General features: G+C 46.5%; 1 non-coding gene across 1 annotated transcript; it reads left to right on the forward strand.

Moving 5' to 3' along the window:
- Positions 1–14330: 14330 nt before the first annotated feature.
- Positions 14331–14402, forward strand: Trnat-cgu (transfer RNA threonine (anticodon CGU)). The gene has a single exon. It is a non-coding gene; the product is annotated as a tRNA-Thr (tRNA).
- The last annotated feature ends 704 nt before the right edge of the window (positions 14403–15106 follow it).

Here is a 15106-nt window from a genome sequence, read left to right on the forward strand (position 1 = left end):
TAAAACAAAAACACACGCCGCACATGTCTGCGGCTCCTCTCTGGTTTCGGGGTCAGACGTAACCATCTTCGGGTGTGTATTGAAGAACCGTACCAAATTGGGCAGAATTTGCGAATCAAAATGAAATGAGCAAAACGTCCGACACTATCCGTCTATCTGTTCGCTTGATGCCGTTGTCCGACTCTCCGGATATTGTAGCGTAATGGCGTGTTGTGGCCGATGTTGTACCAGTAACCGTAAAAGGTTATCGTGGCGGCCTGTACACGCCGCCATCCACGATGTCGGTGTTGGCGTAATTTGAGCCATCATTCATCGTATTGCGATTGCTATCCGATTGGAGCACGGTAATGCAATTCGACCGGCGTACCAGCAGGCCGAAAACCGCTTTTGCAGCAGATCGGTACGCTCAGATCTCGATGGTCCGATTGCTGCAATTGGACTGCAAACTCCAACTCCAGACTGATGTAGTTTTGCAAACATCGCTTCATTAGAGATTCTTGTCTGGTGTTTATCGTTTGCGATCTGAAACGACACCTTTCCGATGGAGGCGAAGGCAGATCGTGTACGGTCGGGCCCCACAGTAAATTTGGTTTGAAAATTATGACAATTCGCACATGGTCGTATTTCTCCATGAGATGCATCGAACAGTTTTCCCGGCATCCGACAAGTTGCGATCGATAGTTTGCTTCGCCCTTTTTTTGTTTTGCGAACCAAACTGGCAGCTGATCGAAGTTGTGCGGCGGGGCTCTCAGCTTCCTGTGCCGGTTGGCCTAATTTCGTGTTGATTTACTGCCATGCCATGACTCAACCAACGGGTGTAGCCCGTTGCTTCGTCGAGCTTCACCGATTACTTCGGTCTTCGGTGACTTGCAAATTTGGAGGCACGCATTTAAAGATTTAGGACTCTGGGGGCATTCTGCTTCTTGTTTTTTGCCGCTTGGTGTGATCGAAACAGACAGCAAAAAACACGCAAAACAGGGGGTCGTCAACAAGAACGCATGGCTCAGCAACCGTGGACCAACCAACCGGGAGACCTAGAGACCTATCAAGGTTATCGCCGTCGTCGACCGTCGTCGTTTGCCTTCTGCGTTCAAAATAAATACATTTCCAAACCATACTTAGAATTCTTCCACTTACAACCCCACCGGGCGGAATCGGTGGGGCTGGTGGGGCCGGTGATGAAGGTGAGAAAATGAGACAGACAAGACCGTTTATTTTTATTTCTTCAGCATAACAATTTCAGCTTGTTAGTAAGTCTGTCACGAGGTCCGACCAAAAGTCGCTGCTGGTGCGTATTCTTGCCCTTTTTTGTTCTATTCTTCCTTTCCTTTGTCGAACCGGTCCGTCCACACCCCATCCCCCGGATGGTCGGGAAGGGGTTTTGTTTCGTTTCGGTTCTTTCGCTGTCTCCATCGGGCGCTGTCATGTTTGTTTGGACCGCCGGTTTTTATTTTTCGTACAACGTTCTTTCCGCCACCTTTAGCTAGGGGATGAGAGGTTTTCTTTCGCTGGTTTGACCAGGCGCGAGGTGAAGCTTTTTTGCCCCATTCTCCACAGAATGTGTCACGCCGTGTGAGTGTGTGTTTTATTTTCACATACACAAAATTCCATTTCGTCATCAAATATTTGCTTTGTGTCACCTCAATGGATGCGACTCTGAATGTGTCACCGTCGTTGTTTTGTTGTTTGGTGTTTTCTCGCCCATCCGTCCAACCGACCATGGGCGAAGGTTTTTGTGCATGTTGCACCGGGTTGCGAGGAACGCGGGCTCCCCCAACAGCACCAAGGAGCAGCAGAGTGTGGTTTTCCGGGCGGGGGGGCGGTGGATGGTAGGCTGTAGTGCACAACGCAAACATAATTCACAGGATGTCTTGTTTTTCCGTGCAACCCGTGTCGCTATCAGGTCGGTGAGTGCCCTTGCCTGCCTGTGCGGCGCAACCCGGTGCGGCCCAACCGCGTCATTGCCGACGGTCGGTATCATATGTCGCTGGTACGTGTACTATTTTGTCATCGGACGACCCGTAATCTGCTACCGTCGCCATCATCGCCGTCGTCGGCAACCGGTCAGTGGGCGGATGGGACCGTTGAAATGATAAAAAAAAATGCACACACTCTCACGTAAAACTGACTGCGGCAAAACTTCTGCCGGCAATGCCAGAGCTGCTTACTTGCGGGGTGAGTCTGTGATTAGTTACGTGGTGGAATTTATTCTTCGTGAGCGCTTTCTGCAACCCGAGCATGATTCTAAGAAAAGTGTCTAAATTACATTAACTGCCGGTGGTAGCGAGCTTCCGCGCAGAAGGCACTAATTAAATTTCAAAATAAAACCAAGGCCTCTTCCGTCCACCATGACACATCATCGTTGTAAGTTCGATACGCCAGCAAACACCCATTGGAACAACACCGACCGACAGGATGTGTTGGTGGGCGGATTCTTTTAAATTATGTTTAATTAGTTCAGATTTTTCCCTTATAATATTCGTAAAAATAAAGTATTAAATCATAGGTAAAATGTTGGACAAGGAAATCTTCTTGTATAATATTAGCACACAAGTCTTTCCGTTACGTTGAAGATAAATATAAGAAAATCATTAATTTTGAAGACATCTTTACATAAATAACAAAATATTATTAGGATTTAAATTGACTTAGCACAGCAACACAAAGAAGCAAAAACAACTTGGACTGCCCGAACATAACTCATCGATTATGAGTTGCTTCAACTTGACGGATCTATCTCTGACGAACAGATCGAACAAGGGAGAGACCACAATACTTGCACCTTTTGCTGGTCTTGCTGATCAGAAGTTTAGGTCATATCTCTTCGCTCTCTCTCTAGACTCGTGATAAAGAGGAATAATTGTTTTAATGTGACAATATGCGAGATCTTCCCAAAAGATGGGGAAAAGTTATAGCTAATGATGAGCAATACATTCAATACCCCGTCTGGTACAATAATGTTCATAAAACTCTGTGAGAACTCGAATATTAACCTTTCGTTTGTTCCAATGAAGTATTTGCAAGGAACTGCTGATTTGAAATTTATGCTACGTTTAATATTCTCTTATCACATTAAGCTGCCCTGCATGCAGACAGCTGCAAAAGAACGCAATTCTCGAACTCTCGTGTCAGTCAAAGAGCAGCCGAGCAGTTTCATCCACATACATTCGGTGACATCTTCGTCAAATTGCTAAACCAGGAAACATCATCAATATTACGGCCGTGTTCATTTCGACGGTTCAGCTTCGAACGGAAACGGAAATAGGACCGAGATAGTGCTGAATGCGCTGCCAGTTCGACGCTAGCTGCCGTGCAAAGGTCTTTGCGAGGTATTAGAAATTTAAAGTGAACCGTAAAAACCGAACCGAGCGACTCGAAATGAAAAATGGAAATTGGATTCGAGGGAGGGGTCGGGTGGGTGTTTGCCAGAACCGGAAGCAGCCATCCCTGTGCATACAACCGCGAGCGGACGAACCCGCGCGCACAAACCGGTCGTTTGCAGAGGCACTGTTTTGGAATTCCATCAATCCGTTTGCATGCAAATTCGATTCGATGACGACGTGTATATTCAAATGTTTTCATATTTAACTTTCTTTTGTTTCTCCACCTGCGTGCCCCACCGACCCACCCGCCCGTCTGCCACACCGGGCGCCATCTTTTACGGGCGTCCTGCACGTCGAAGATCGTTTGCTAAAAACACATGCACGAGAGAGTGGATTTTGACTCGTGTGGTTGTGGCCGGGTGGTTTGACAGATGGAAACCAGCGGATTGGCCCGGATTCGGCTGACTGGTGCAAAAGAAAACAAGATAACTTTGACAAGTTTTGGCTAGAAGGCCACGGGGCAAAATGTACCGCCCGGGAAAGTCGCAACTGAAGCCTATGACGACGATGACAACGACGACGACGCCGGCAACGCCAAGGAGCATCAGGAAATTGAATATTCATGGCCGCAGTTGGCCAAATTTTGCTACTCACATGCTCTGCTCCGGGCGTGGTAAAGCCACTCGTCGTCGTCGTCGTTGTAGTCAGTCGAAGTTTTCCAAGTTCTCTGCCCCGTGAATGGTGGGACAGAAGGTGGCTGGAGGCCGCCGGGTCGGAGATGGTAACATCCGCCCGGCTTTTTTCCCATTATGCAGACTCGGCTCGGAAAGCATCATCTCCGCACTCTGCGGGCCGAGAGTGATTCGAATGGATTTGTCATCTACCTTTTAAGCAGCTCTCGTTCAAACGTACCGTACACAAGTGCTCTAAGCGGTGCCGGGAGTCCCGAGGAAACGGGTGCAACGACGGAGAGAAAATAGGATTAGTGGAAAGGAAGTTTTCGAACGAGCAGGCCCAAACACACGCCTGTCATCTGTCACGTGGGACAAATTAAATTTTGGATATGTATTATTTCACCCAACCGGCACAGTTCGCTGTCAATATCGGCGTCGTTCATCTATCGTGCTCTTGGTTTAAGTCGTTTGTCTTTCCACATTGACACCGACATAACCCTTGTTCCAGCACGATCATCAATGGGCACGGATTGATCGTACGATCGTAGCTGCTAGTCGTTCGCTTATGACATACGGTTTCGACATTCACACATTTAGACCCAACCACACCCAGTCTTTGGACATACTTTCAATGTTAATTAGTAGGATTTCATCTAGCGCAACTGCTTCCTCCCATTCGCACTTGCTTGGTTTAACACACCATCGCACAAGAAACTATTTGTCTATCAAACTTTCGCCATTGAGGAATCCAGATGACTTGTCGTGTCTTTGAGGCAGCATGTCTCCGTGGTTGGACGAAGTTTTATTTAAAGTTTCAAATGTGGATTAGTCATTGCACCGGAAATTGTTCCACATTGAACGGCGGCCTTTAATCCACCCATAAAGTTGATAAACTAAGAGCTGGCAAAGGTTTCATCTAGAAAACATATTGAATATCTTCCGGAAGACGCTTGCAATTCGTGGCTCAATAATGGCCTGGCAACACTGGCACAGTTTAGGGCCGGATCCATGTTGACTTGCCCTTGCCGGACGGTGCGTGAGAATTATAATAACTCGATAAAGTCTAACGAGGTACATCGTTGGGGTTTGCTTTCCTGCCGATCGGTTGAAGCAAGGCGTGCGTGAGCATTACACCCATGTGGCAACCACTTTCACCATCCACATACAGGCTGGACGTTGGGTCTAGCAAAGGGTCTCGGCTTAGGTTGCAAAAGGTTTGCCGTGTTACGAAACCAAACTAAACTGCTGCACGGACCAGTGTGCCACGCCACGCACGGTCGAAATGAATCATTACTAGGGGTTCTAAGAAGATGATGATGATCGCCTTATACCCACTGGCCGCCAGCTAATGGGTAGTGTGCGAGCGGGTAGCCAGCTCATATTAATGTAATTACCGACAAACGCCTCCAGTCCGGTCGGACCGGACGCCACTTTGGACTTTGGCAACGTGACGCGCTGCGACATCGCAATGACTGTAATAAAGTTCATGTGGAGGAAGGAAAATGTAGAAAAAAATAACTCACACACACACACAGTAATAACCCCCAACAGCACGCCACGCACAACAAAGTAGTTCATGACACCGGGTCGGGTCGCATTTCATCATTTCGGAATGCTCTCGCGTGAGCCTTGACGGTTGGGGCTGGTAAACCTGCTAACTTCATTAGCATCTTAAAATGTCCTCCAACCGTCGCCCCTTTTCAGGTGGAAGGTAACGATTAATGCCAACCCGGCTTCGGAAAGCTTGAAGTTTGTCCCTTTTGGGTGAGAACTGCTTCGAAGCTACGCCACCACCCAAAACCGAACTGCAACTGAGCAAGTGCCCCGACCTATCCGAGCTGCAGGCACTTATAATTCAGGGCTCAGGTTCAAGGGGTGGGTTATTGTTTTTGCTCTCTCCCATCCAGGCCCCCGGGGGTGGGGTTCAGGTTTATCTCCCGCGGGGCTTCTTTTTCTCATCTCGATTGCTCGCATTTGCACGCCCCTGCCTTTGCTCGATTTGCTGGGGGGCACTTCCAACGGGAGTGTGGTTGTGTGATCGGAGGGTCGTCGATAGGTGTGCGGGATTCCGAGCAAGGGCGCGGTAATTATTTCCCATTTCGTCATGGTGATTCTTTTTGCGCTCGGAAATGGGTTTTGTCACGTATCGAGGGTGAAAGGAATTTTCCATTCGTGCCATTCTACTGGCAATCTCTTTGTTATTGTTTTTTTTTTTCTAATTTACACAAAAGCATACGGGGAAAACACGGTTTCACCCGAAAGGGACACAGCACTGCAATTATGGTCTTTTGTGGTTGCGTATTTTTAAATTCATGTTTGCTTTCATAAACCCAAAGAACTAGAATTACTCGCCCAACACGGCCGGCTATCGGGCGTAGCGATCTACATCAAACAATTTCGAGCTGGGACAACTTTCGAAACGGCGGCGGCGACGCAGCTGGGAGGACCAGTTTGGGGTTAGTTTGGTCAGGGTCCGCTTTTTTCCAGGTCGCTTGCACTTGAATGTCGTCGCGATCGTGTATCAGGATTTCCTTGTAAATTAGCAGCCCGCCACAAACGAGTTCACATCGCCCGGCTACGATTCCCTGGAAATGCCACACCAGACGCACGACGTTTCATCATCGGATTGCAAATGTTATTAAAGTTGTAAATTAAACCGCGTTCGCGCGAGAGCACCACCCGGGGCGCGATGAATGCGTGCGATACCAGGCGATCAGGTTAGTCATCTGAACGGCGTATCACTACCCAGAGCAAAACGACTTCATCGTCTAGCCGTATCGATGAATAATTGCACACCGCTTAGGGAGTGCGGACAGCTGCAGCCGCTGCCATCATTTCTTTTCTGCTCCACCCCGAGGAGCGTGAGGTTATTAAGCTGCCGTCAGGTTTCGATCGCTCCACAATCGCCATGAGCCAACGAACGGATGCGAGTGAGTCATTGGGAAGTTGTGTCGCGATTGACGAATCGAACCTGTCGTCTAAATTACCATTTTCTCGGTAATTACCCTACAAACTAGTTTTGGTGCTGCGTCGTTTCAAATTATGCTTTCGGGTGTGTGCGATTGCAATGCAATTGATGTGCTCTTTTTGCATTTCGGTGCTATTAAACTCTTCAAAACAAACCCCCCGAACGAAAAAAACAAATCATTTACAGTAGGAAAGGGATGAAATATGATGACGAACGATGAAACACAAATTTGCTGATCCACCTGGGCGACGAGGGTTTCATAATGAGCAAACGAAGGCATTTATTACGAGGCGGGGGGTTCGATCGATCGCAGTGTCGTGGAACGAATTTCCTCTTTTTACTTTTTGCCGTTGTTTGTCCGTCCATTTTTTTTGCGTCATAACAAAAATGCCAACCAAAGGTGGCTGCCGTTTGTGCAGTGCAATTAGTGTCCATAAATAACGGTAACGGTTGGGCGAGGGGAAAGGCGATCGAAAAAGGATTCACCAACCCAACCGAACCCTGCCACGGGACAGCAACATTGTGGACCACAGACCGCACGGTGCAGTTTGGATGCAACTGTTGTTGCAACATGGTGACATGCATCACTCGCGATCGGAAAGCGATCGATCGGTGCGCTCGCGGAAAGGACATGGACGCCATGGAAGGTCAACACTCGAAGATAAATGGTAGTCCCGGGTGGTTTTGCAGGCCTTCCACATCGCGCCGCCTCTCTCGGTGAGTGCCGTTGATTGCACTTATTGCGCGACCATGATTAGGAGAAACGACCGAACGCAGCGACAGCTGTCCAAGCGCAGGAAAGGGCGTAGTTGGGCAGTGGTTGTAAAAAAAAACAGGCTGACCAAATGGTGGTGGTGCTGGCTAATTGCCACCCAGCTTTAGGATGGCTGATTATTACTACCGTCCATCGCGTCATCGCGTCGCGTAAAGCGATCGGGGTCGGGCTTGGCGGGTTGCGTTCGTGCAGCGTCGCGTAATTTATGTGAATGTTTTGATACTGTTTGCTTTTTCGAGTTCGTTCGGGCCACACCAAGTTGGGGAATTAGACGAAGGAGTTTCGAAAGGAATAATAAAATCGAAAAGAAAGGTGCCTGTGTGCATCCTCCGAGATCTCATAATGGGACTACACGATGTCGACACACTAACCCATCAACATGCCACACCGAGAAGGCAAAAACCTGATGAAATAGATAACATTTTATCTCCCAACAATGTTTCCCATAATGTGCCCGAGTTTAGAGCTGTTCCACAAAATTCTTACCTCCTAAAAGAGACATTATTGCGAATTTCTAAGAGAAACATTCAATTTTGCTATCCACTTGGGTGAGGGATTTTTATGTTCTCTTCCTTGTCACAGCGATTTGCACGAGACCGTTGCCATTAATTACCTTTTTGTGTTTTTCTAACAGGAGGCCAGGGATTTTTTTTTGGAATTCTACTTCCCTTGCACATCCCGAGACTGATTGCGTTGAATGCGAAAGGGAAGCAATTTATCATCATATGCACTGCAGACGCAGAGCGTACAATACGCAAGCAAATGCAAAGGACCTTTTTCCTTATGACCCGTTTTTTTACGTCTTTTGTCGAATATTCTATGCTCTGTTTTCTCGGCGAACCTTATTTTAAGAGGGATGATTTAAAGCGCTTTTCCGGTGCACACGGGTTCAATCTTGATCGTGATTGAAAGAAATTTTTTCCAAACTTTCGCCATTCTTGCAAATAGTGAAATGTGTCTGCTAGCGATGGGTTTTGCATTTTTTATGTCCATCGCCGAAGTTCTTTTGGCAAAGCAACGTTAAGAAGGCGAACGAAATGAAATGCTAGCACTGCAAGCATAGCTGGGTGTGTCGGGGGAGATGGGAAGGAAGTGTGCTAAACTTATTTATTCTGTTCGTACAATATTTAAACAACTCCACTTCCTGCTTGCTGTGGAAGTGTGTGTGTGTGTGTCCCCATCCATGGGGTTTGAATGTTTGGATCTTTTCGGGTTTATTTACCATCGCTCGCTGAGCTCTTCGTAATGCTCGGGTACTGTTTGTCGGTTCCCGGATGGACTCGATGAAAGCTGCGCTCCGTATAGCGCATAAATAGCGCGTCTTTGATGGGCATGCCCGGATGCGAAGGGGGATGCGAATGTTTCATCGGAAATGAAAAGCCTTTGAGCTGGGTTCTGGGCGCCTCGGGTGAGTGTGTGAGTGAGTGAGGCTGCATCTCTCTGACGACCAACGTCGATCTGAACAATTTCGAATTAATTATCGTTTCTATTTATCTTACGCTTGGTACGGAGCTGATGAAACGAGCGGCCGGATAGACACGATGCGGGAGAAGTAGCTCAGTAGAGACAGTGCACTTCTTTTATGGTATGAAACGAACGTTCTCCCAGCTTCCCTGATCTGTTTTCGTCGCTTATTTCCCTGATTATCTGAAGCACGGGACGCATAGCTGTGTTAGCGTACGCCAGAATGGGGAGAATTTTCTCCGACAACTTCGATCCGAAAGACGGATGTTGCAGCAGTGGTTGGCTGTAAACAAACGCTCTCTACAGCTTGGTCTGCTTTTGAAGTTTTGCAGAACTTTCCATTCGAGTGGAAATTCAAATGCAAAAACCCCTCGACGACTCACGAGACACGAGGGGGGGTGATGCGTGCGGGTCGGGTTTCCGTGAGGCAAACGTCCCAAGAAAATGGGTCCAAGTAACCGCTGCCGCGTCGTGAAAACAACAAAGTAACGAACTTCCCAGTCAACGACCAACGGCTTCGAAGCCAGACAAGCGCATCGCCACAAAACACAACTCAGGTCGCAGCACAATTTACATCGCGCTTTACAAGCCGGTGCCATCGAATTAATATTTATATCATACAACAAGGCTTCAGTTTCAGTCGGTGCTGCGAGTCCTGACGCGTTTTTGCTCAGACACGGGCTCCGGTCCGTGGTACACTGATTCCAACCGCGAACTAATGTCAATTTCTTCGCCTTTTCCGGGCCTTGAGGTTTTGAGGTTGTCGTTGCTTATTTTGAATGTTCGAACCACTGCCTTTCATGTTTCAGGGAAGTGCGGGCAAAGAAACCGGACTCTGGCTACCACTAAGGGGTAAGGATTTTATTGCCACCAGAACACCCAATGGCGCTTCGGACGAGACGTCCGAACAATGTTGCTCGCTTGCTGTGAGTTAATTGGAGAATTTTGTTAGTAAATCTAATTTTACTCTCGCAAACACGGTGGGATTCGTCCGGGTTGGGAGAGGGGTTTGGAGCATGGAACCCAATCTTGGTCCACTTCGCAATAGATTGATTCGGAATGCAGACCCTGTTTTTGTATGGAAAGGTATGGCCATGTTTGGTAATGAATCTCGAACAGGAACGTGTTCTTTGTTGCTCGCTCGATGGGAGCCGCAGCTCTCATTAGGGTGTTTTGTGAAATGTCGGAACTCGAAAGACAGACGGCAACCCGACGGCAAATGCAAAAGTTGTAATTTAAGCATGTTTACACTCGATAAGGGGGTGGAATTCGCGGAGGTTATAGTTGTTAAACATTTCCATAATTACAGACCTTTGAGTGAGACAAAGCGAGGAGAGATGTCGTTGATTTTTGGAATATCTAAAGAATCCTGATCATGCAAATATTCCATTTGGTATAGAACATTACTTTTGGAACTCTCATTACTTGGCGCTGAGCTGGTGAATATTCATTTAATTCGACTTCTTCAACAATTTAAAGCAGAGGAATAACAACAGTTTGTGTAAAAAGTTGTCTTCTGGATTGAATTATTCTACTACAATGCAAGATATTATTTAAAAGAATTATTAATCTCATGTATCATTGAGGTATTGAAATACGTATTTATGAAGACTTGCTATAAGTTATCTAAAGGGCTTAGAATTTCAGGGCATTGTGCTGGCCAGTGTCATATCTTTGTCCACAATAGATTATGCTTCAAACTTATTCTTCTTTTAGAATTTATTCTTAAGTTATTGGAAACGTACAATTAAGCTTCTTTTGTATTTCTGTAAGTTTTGAAACTAGTGATACCCATTTTCGACGATAATTTTTCATCCGAATTCGTAATATCTCTTCGACGTATTCCTCTCATGGTCTATATTGGAATTTTGTGTTCAAATTAAAAGTATTTTCTCAATATCATCATGAATGAACTGATCAAATAAATATTCATCTAGAATAACGCATAACATACTAGAGAGGTTTCTCAATATACTTAAGGAGTTTCTTTATATGAAGAAAGTCTATCGTCTCAATATGTGTCAGAGTACATTCCAAATCCACGAAAATGTTCTAATAGTCTTTAATAATATCTTATTGTTGGACGAATCGCTTATCTAGAAGTTGCTTTATTTCTTTCGCTTCATACGAGCTGTCCGTGCCTGTCTGGCCTGTTTTGAGCGAATCAGTCCTTTCCATCGCCAGAAGGAAAACGAATCAGCTCAGTTTATCGCAACGGAACTTTTCCATAATACACTCACTTCAATAAATCATGGTGCTGTGGGGTGCTGGCTGGACGCGCTTAGCACATTCTCCTTTCAATTTCGTTGCGCAGAAACGAACCGACAACCGACACTTCAGAACAATCTAGCGGAATGATAAACTTTTCCCAGAAACCTGACATCCGGGGCCGGTTGCGTTAGTGTGGCTCTGTGCTGTGCGTCGACCGCCTTTTGCCATTCGAAACACGGATTCCGGACTCCGAAACACACGGAGCGATCCGAAGGGCACGTGAATTTGAAACACGTTCCCGTCCGTTACGGCCCGAACCGGCTCGAACGAATGGCAGAAATTCGCATAAACCTAAAGCAATTGAAACCGTCCGACCAGATGCGAATGCCAGCCAGCGCCAAATGAGCCAATTCCCATGAATTTAGTTCAATTCGGTGTAATGGAGAACGGGGCAGGATGTTGAACCGTCCCATACCCACACCGCCAACCGTCAGGGGTCATGAATTTGCAGGCGTCAGTACACGGAAATGGTTGAATTATGCTTCATGAAGCTGTAAGCATGTAATCCATAGCGTGCAACCTGCCTTAAGGGCGAATCTGTTGTTATTACAGGTCGAGGTATCTCTCACAGGCTGGCTTAGAGCAATGGTTGATCGGTTCGAAAGTTTGGGGAAATAACTGCCAATGTGTTGAATATCTTCAAATTCTTAAATTCGTAATTAAAGCTCTAAGAAGTATTATTCGTTATCAGCCGAATCTTTGAAATCATAAATATACCTTTTTTGGACAACACACCGGTATGTGAATTATACGTCTTGCTTGCAGTTGGATACACACATCAGTCGTAAAGACACGCAACCTTCATGATGGTCGGCTTATCTTGGAGGATATGAAAATGTTGCGGTAATTATAAGAATATTCACATGTTTGTGATTTCACGTTTCGCCATCGACATTGAACCAAACGGAGATATACGGAGCTGTAGAAGGTTGGTGCGAGAGGATCCATAAAATTCAATATTAATTAGCTGCTGACCGTTTTATTGAACCCGGTGTCCGACGATGACCCAGTGGACGATCGGTGCAAATGTGCAAAAAGCAATTTCATGTTTCACCGGTGAATGGCGCAAAATGGACGGTACGAACCGTTTAATTGGATTCAATGTAATGTTGTTGATCGTGCTTTTTCAGTTGTTTTTTTCCCGAAGAATGTGACGAATAAATCGAAAACTCATTCGTCACCGTGCCATAATTGCATTCGCCCCAGATTGATGCCGTTGATGGATGGTAAAATTTGTGGAAGTAAAGAAACAAAAAATCCGTGAAATATTTGCAATCGGAATTTTCGAAGCATTGCTCATCATCGACGGGTCGACGGGGTGTGGATGAAATTTATGATGGTCGAAAGGAATTTTTATTTTATAACTTCAAAGTATTTGTTTCGTGCATGTATTACGTTGCAAGTTTGTGATTCGCTAGTTGAGATTTTACGATAGGAAATACGCCTTAGCTGAATTTCCTGTCATTAATTAAGTGAAGAAAAAACACATGCAGTCATTAATTGTAAAATGCATTACACATAATCATAAATCAGCTCGCTGTTGCTATAGGCCGCCAAGCAAAAACAACAAGATCTTTATTAAATTCAAATTGCCTGCCATTCGTGAAGATCCGCACACTGTTGCGGCTGTTGTAAATTGTTGCATCACGCTCGAACGCATGCACATGAACGTGGTTTGATGTGGGTTTTCTGTTTTCATCGCGTCTACACAAATTCCTCCAGTAGTCACGATCGGTCCCGGTTACCCCCTAGCGGCCCGTTACTGCGGGATTTGCTGAAACGAAATGAAAAGTAAAAACCACGACCCTTTGCATGATCGCCTTGGATGTGCACGATCGCTACGACGCGCGAGGGTTGCTTGCGGTATGCGAGCTGATTTATGATTCCCGACTGTCGCGGAAATTTGCGAACGAAGATGGGCCTGGCTTTGCCGCGCAAGATGGGAAGCGAAAAACGGTTTTTTTCTGTTGTTGCGTGAATTATCAATGTGCAAACAATTTGCTGACGTGTGCAGGGTCGGAGATCTGGGAAATGGGTGGGGAAATTACATGATTTTTGGGCCGAAGTATGATATGCCGTACCGGGGGCTGCCAATCAATGCCATTCTGCTCACGAATTAGTGACGGGGTAGTCCGTGCCGTTGTGGGGTTTGGTACGAGACAACCACCCTTCCAACTGCTGACTAATTTCCCAAAAAAAAACTCCTTCCGCACAAATTAAGTACGCCGATGGTTGAATTCGATTTTAATGAATGATCGCACCGCTGATCGCTGCTGATCGCTATCGACTCTCCTCATTTAGTCCGCTCAACCATGCCCGGGGTCCGGGAATGAATTATGATGGTTAGGTTGGTCGTCGTCCCGCGTTACCTACCGAAACCCTCGCAGTCACCGTTCTTCCATCTCGACCTTGACTCGATCGTTTCGAAGCGAACGCGAGGAAACAGCGCAAACGGGAGAAAATGCCGACTAATCTAACGAGGCCAAATGGCCGGTACGGAAGAAACCGTCTAACGAAACAAATTGCCGGGTGTGGTGCAAAAGCAATTATAAAGTGGGCTAACGCCGAAATCGAACATATGTGGGTGTGGGGCTACATATTTGGGTTTGCACTCGGGTACACCTTTAAAGGGCACCGTGAGTGAATGGAAAAAGGGACACGACGAAGCGGTTTGGTGCAGAGAGACCGTGGTTATAGATTTGGAGTTTTTAAATTGTGCCTTTCACGCCCTGCATGGCACACGTTGCCGTTCTGGTTGGATGTTTACGGATGACCTGCGGGAAAGATGCGTGTCTGGAGCATTGGATTTATGCTGGCGAAGTCTCCACTGTATCGGGAAGCGCGGACACGCAGATGCCTCTTTAGCTCAGTGGTAGAGCGCTGGTCTCGTAAACCAGCGGTCGTGAGTTCAAACCTCACAGGAGGCAAATGAAAATGTTGGAAAAAGTGCGCTTTGTCGCATCTGTTTTTTATTAATTGCCTATTTTTAAAGATTCTTTGGGTGAAAAAGAAGAGATTACCAATCTTGATTTATTTATTATATCTGAACGTATAATATTCTTAACCATCCATCGCAAAAGGTTGAACTCATTCTGCAAACACTGATTCCTGTCGCATGAATCAACGATAGTCCCACGTGACACGTGGAAGGCAAAACGTGACAGCTTAGTACAATTATCGCTCACCGGCAACATTCACGAGGCCACAGTTGTTCCTGGTTGTTTGGTTTTTGGTGAGAGAAACCCCCCATTCCACTCAGACGTATAGTGCGCACTAAATCGTTTTACCTTCGCCCAACTGCGCCCACGTACACGTTCTTCGTTTCTCCGGCTTTTTTGTTGTTGCTTGCCGTTGTACGGAGAATTCGCACCACACGTTCGTGAATCCGGCTTTGGGCATCGGGCCACGGAACGAAACGACCGTTAGACCCGGGTTCGCATATTCCCCCGTTTATTAGCCAGGCAGTCACCAACAAAAACACACATTGCGAGGTAAAGAATATCCGTAATGACAGTCCCTTATGGTCGTCGTCGTTCCGTCGTCTAAGTACCCCGGGCACACAACCTCGAGTGGCCGACATTTTCATATTCATTTCGTGTCTTCGTTGAATTATTCAGCAAGACAAACTGAC

This window comes from Anopheles marshallii, chromosome 2, assembly GCF_943734725.1.
Source record: "Anopheles marshallii chromosome 2, idAnoMarsDA_429_01, whole genome shotgun sequence".
Lineage (NCBI taxonomy): Eukaryota > Metazoa > Arthropoda > Insecta > Diptera > Culicidae > Anopheles > Anopheles marshallii.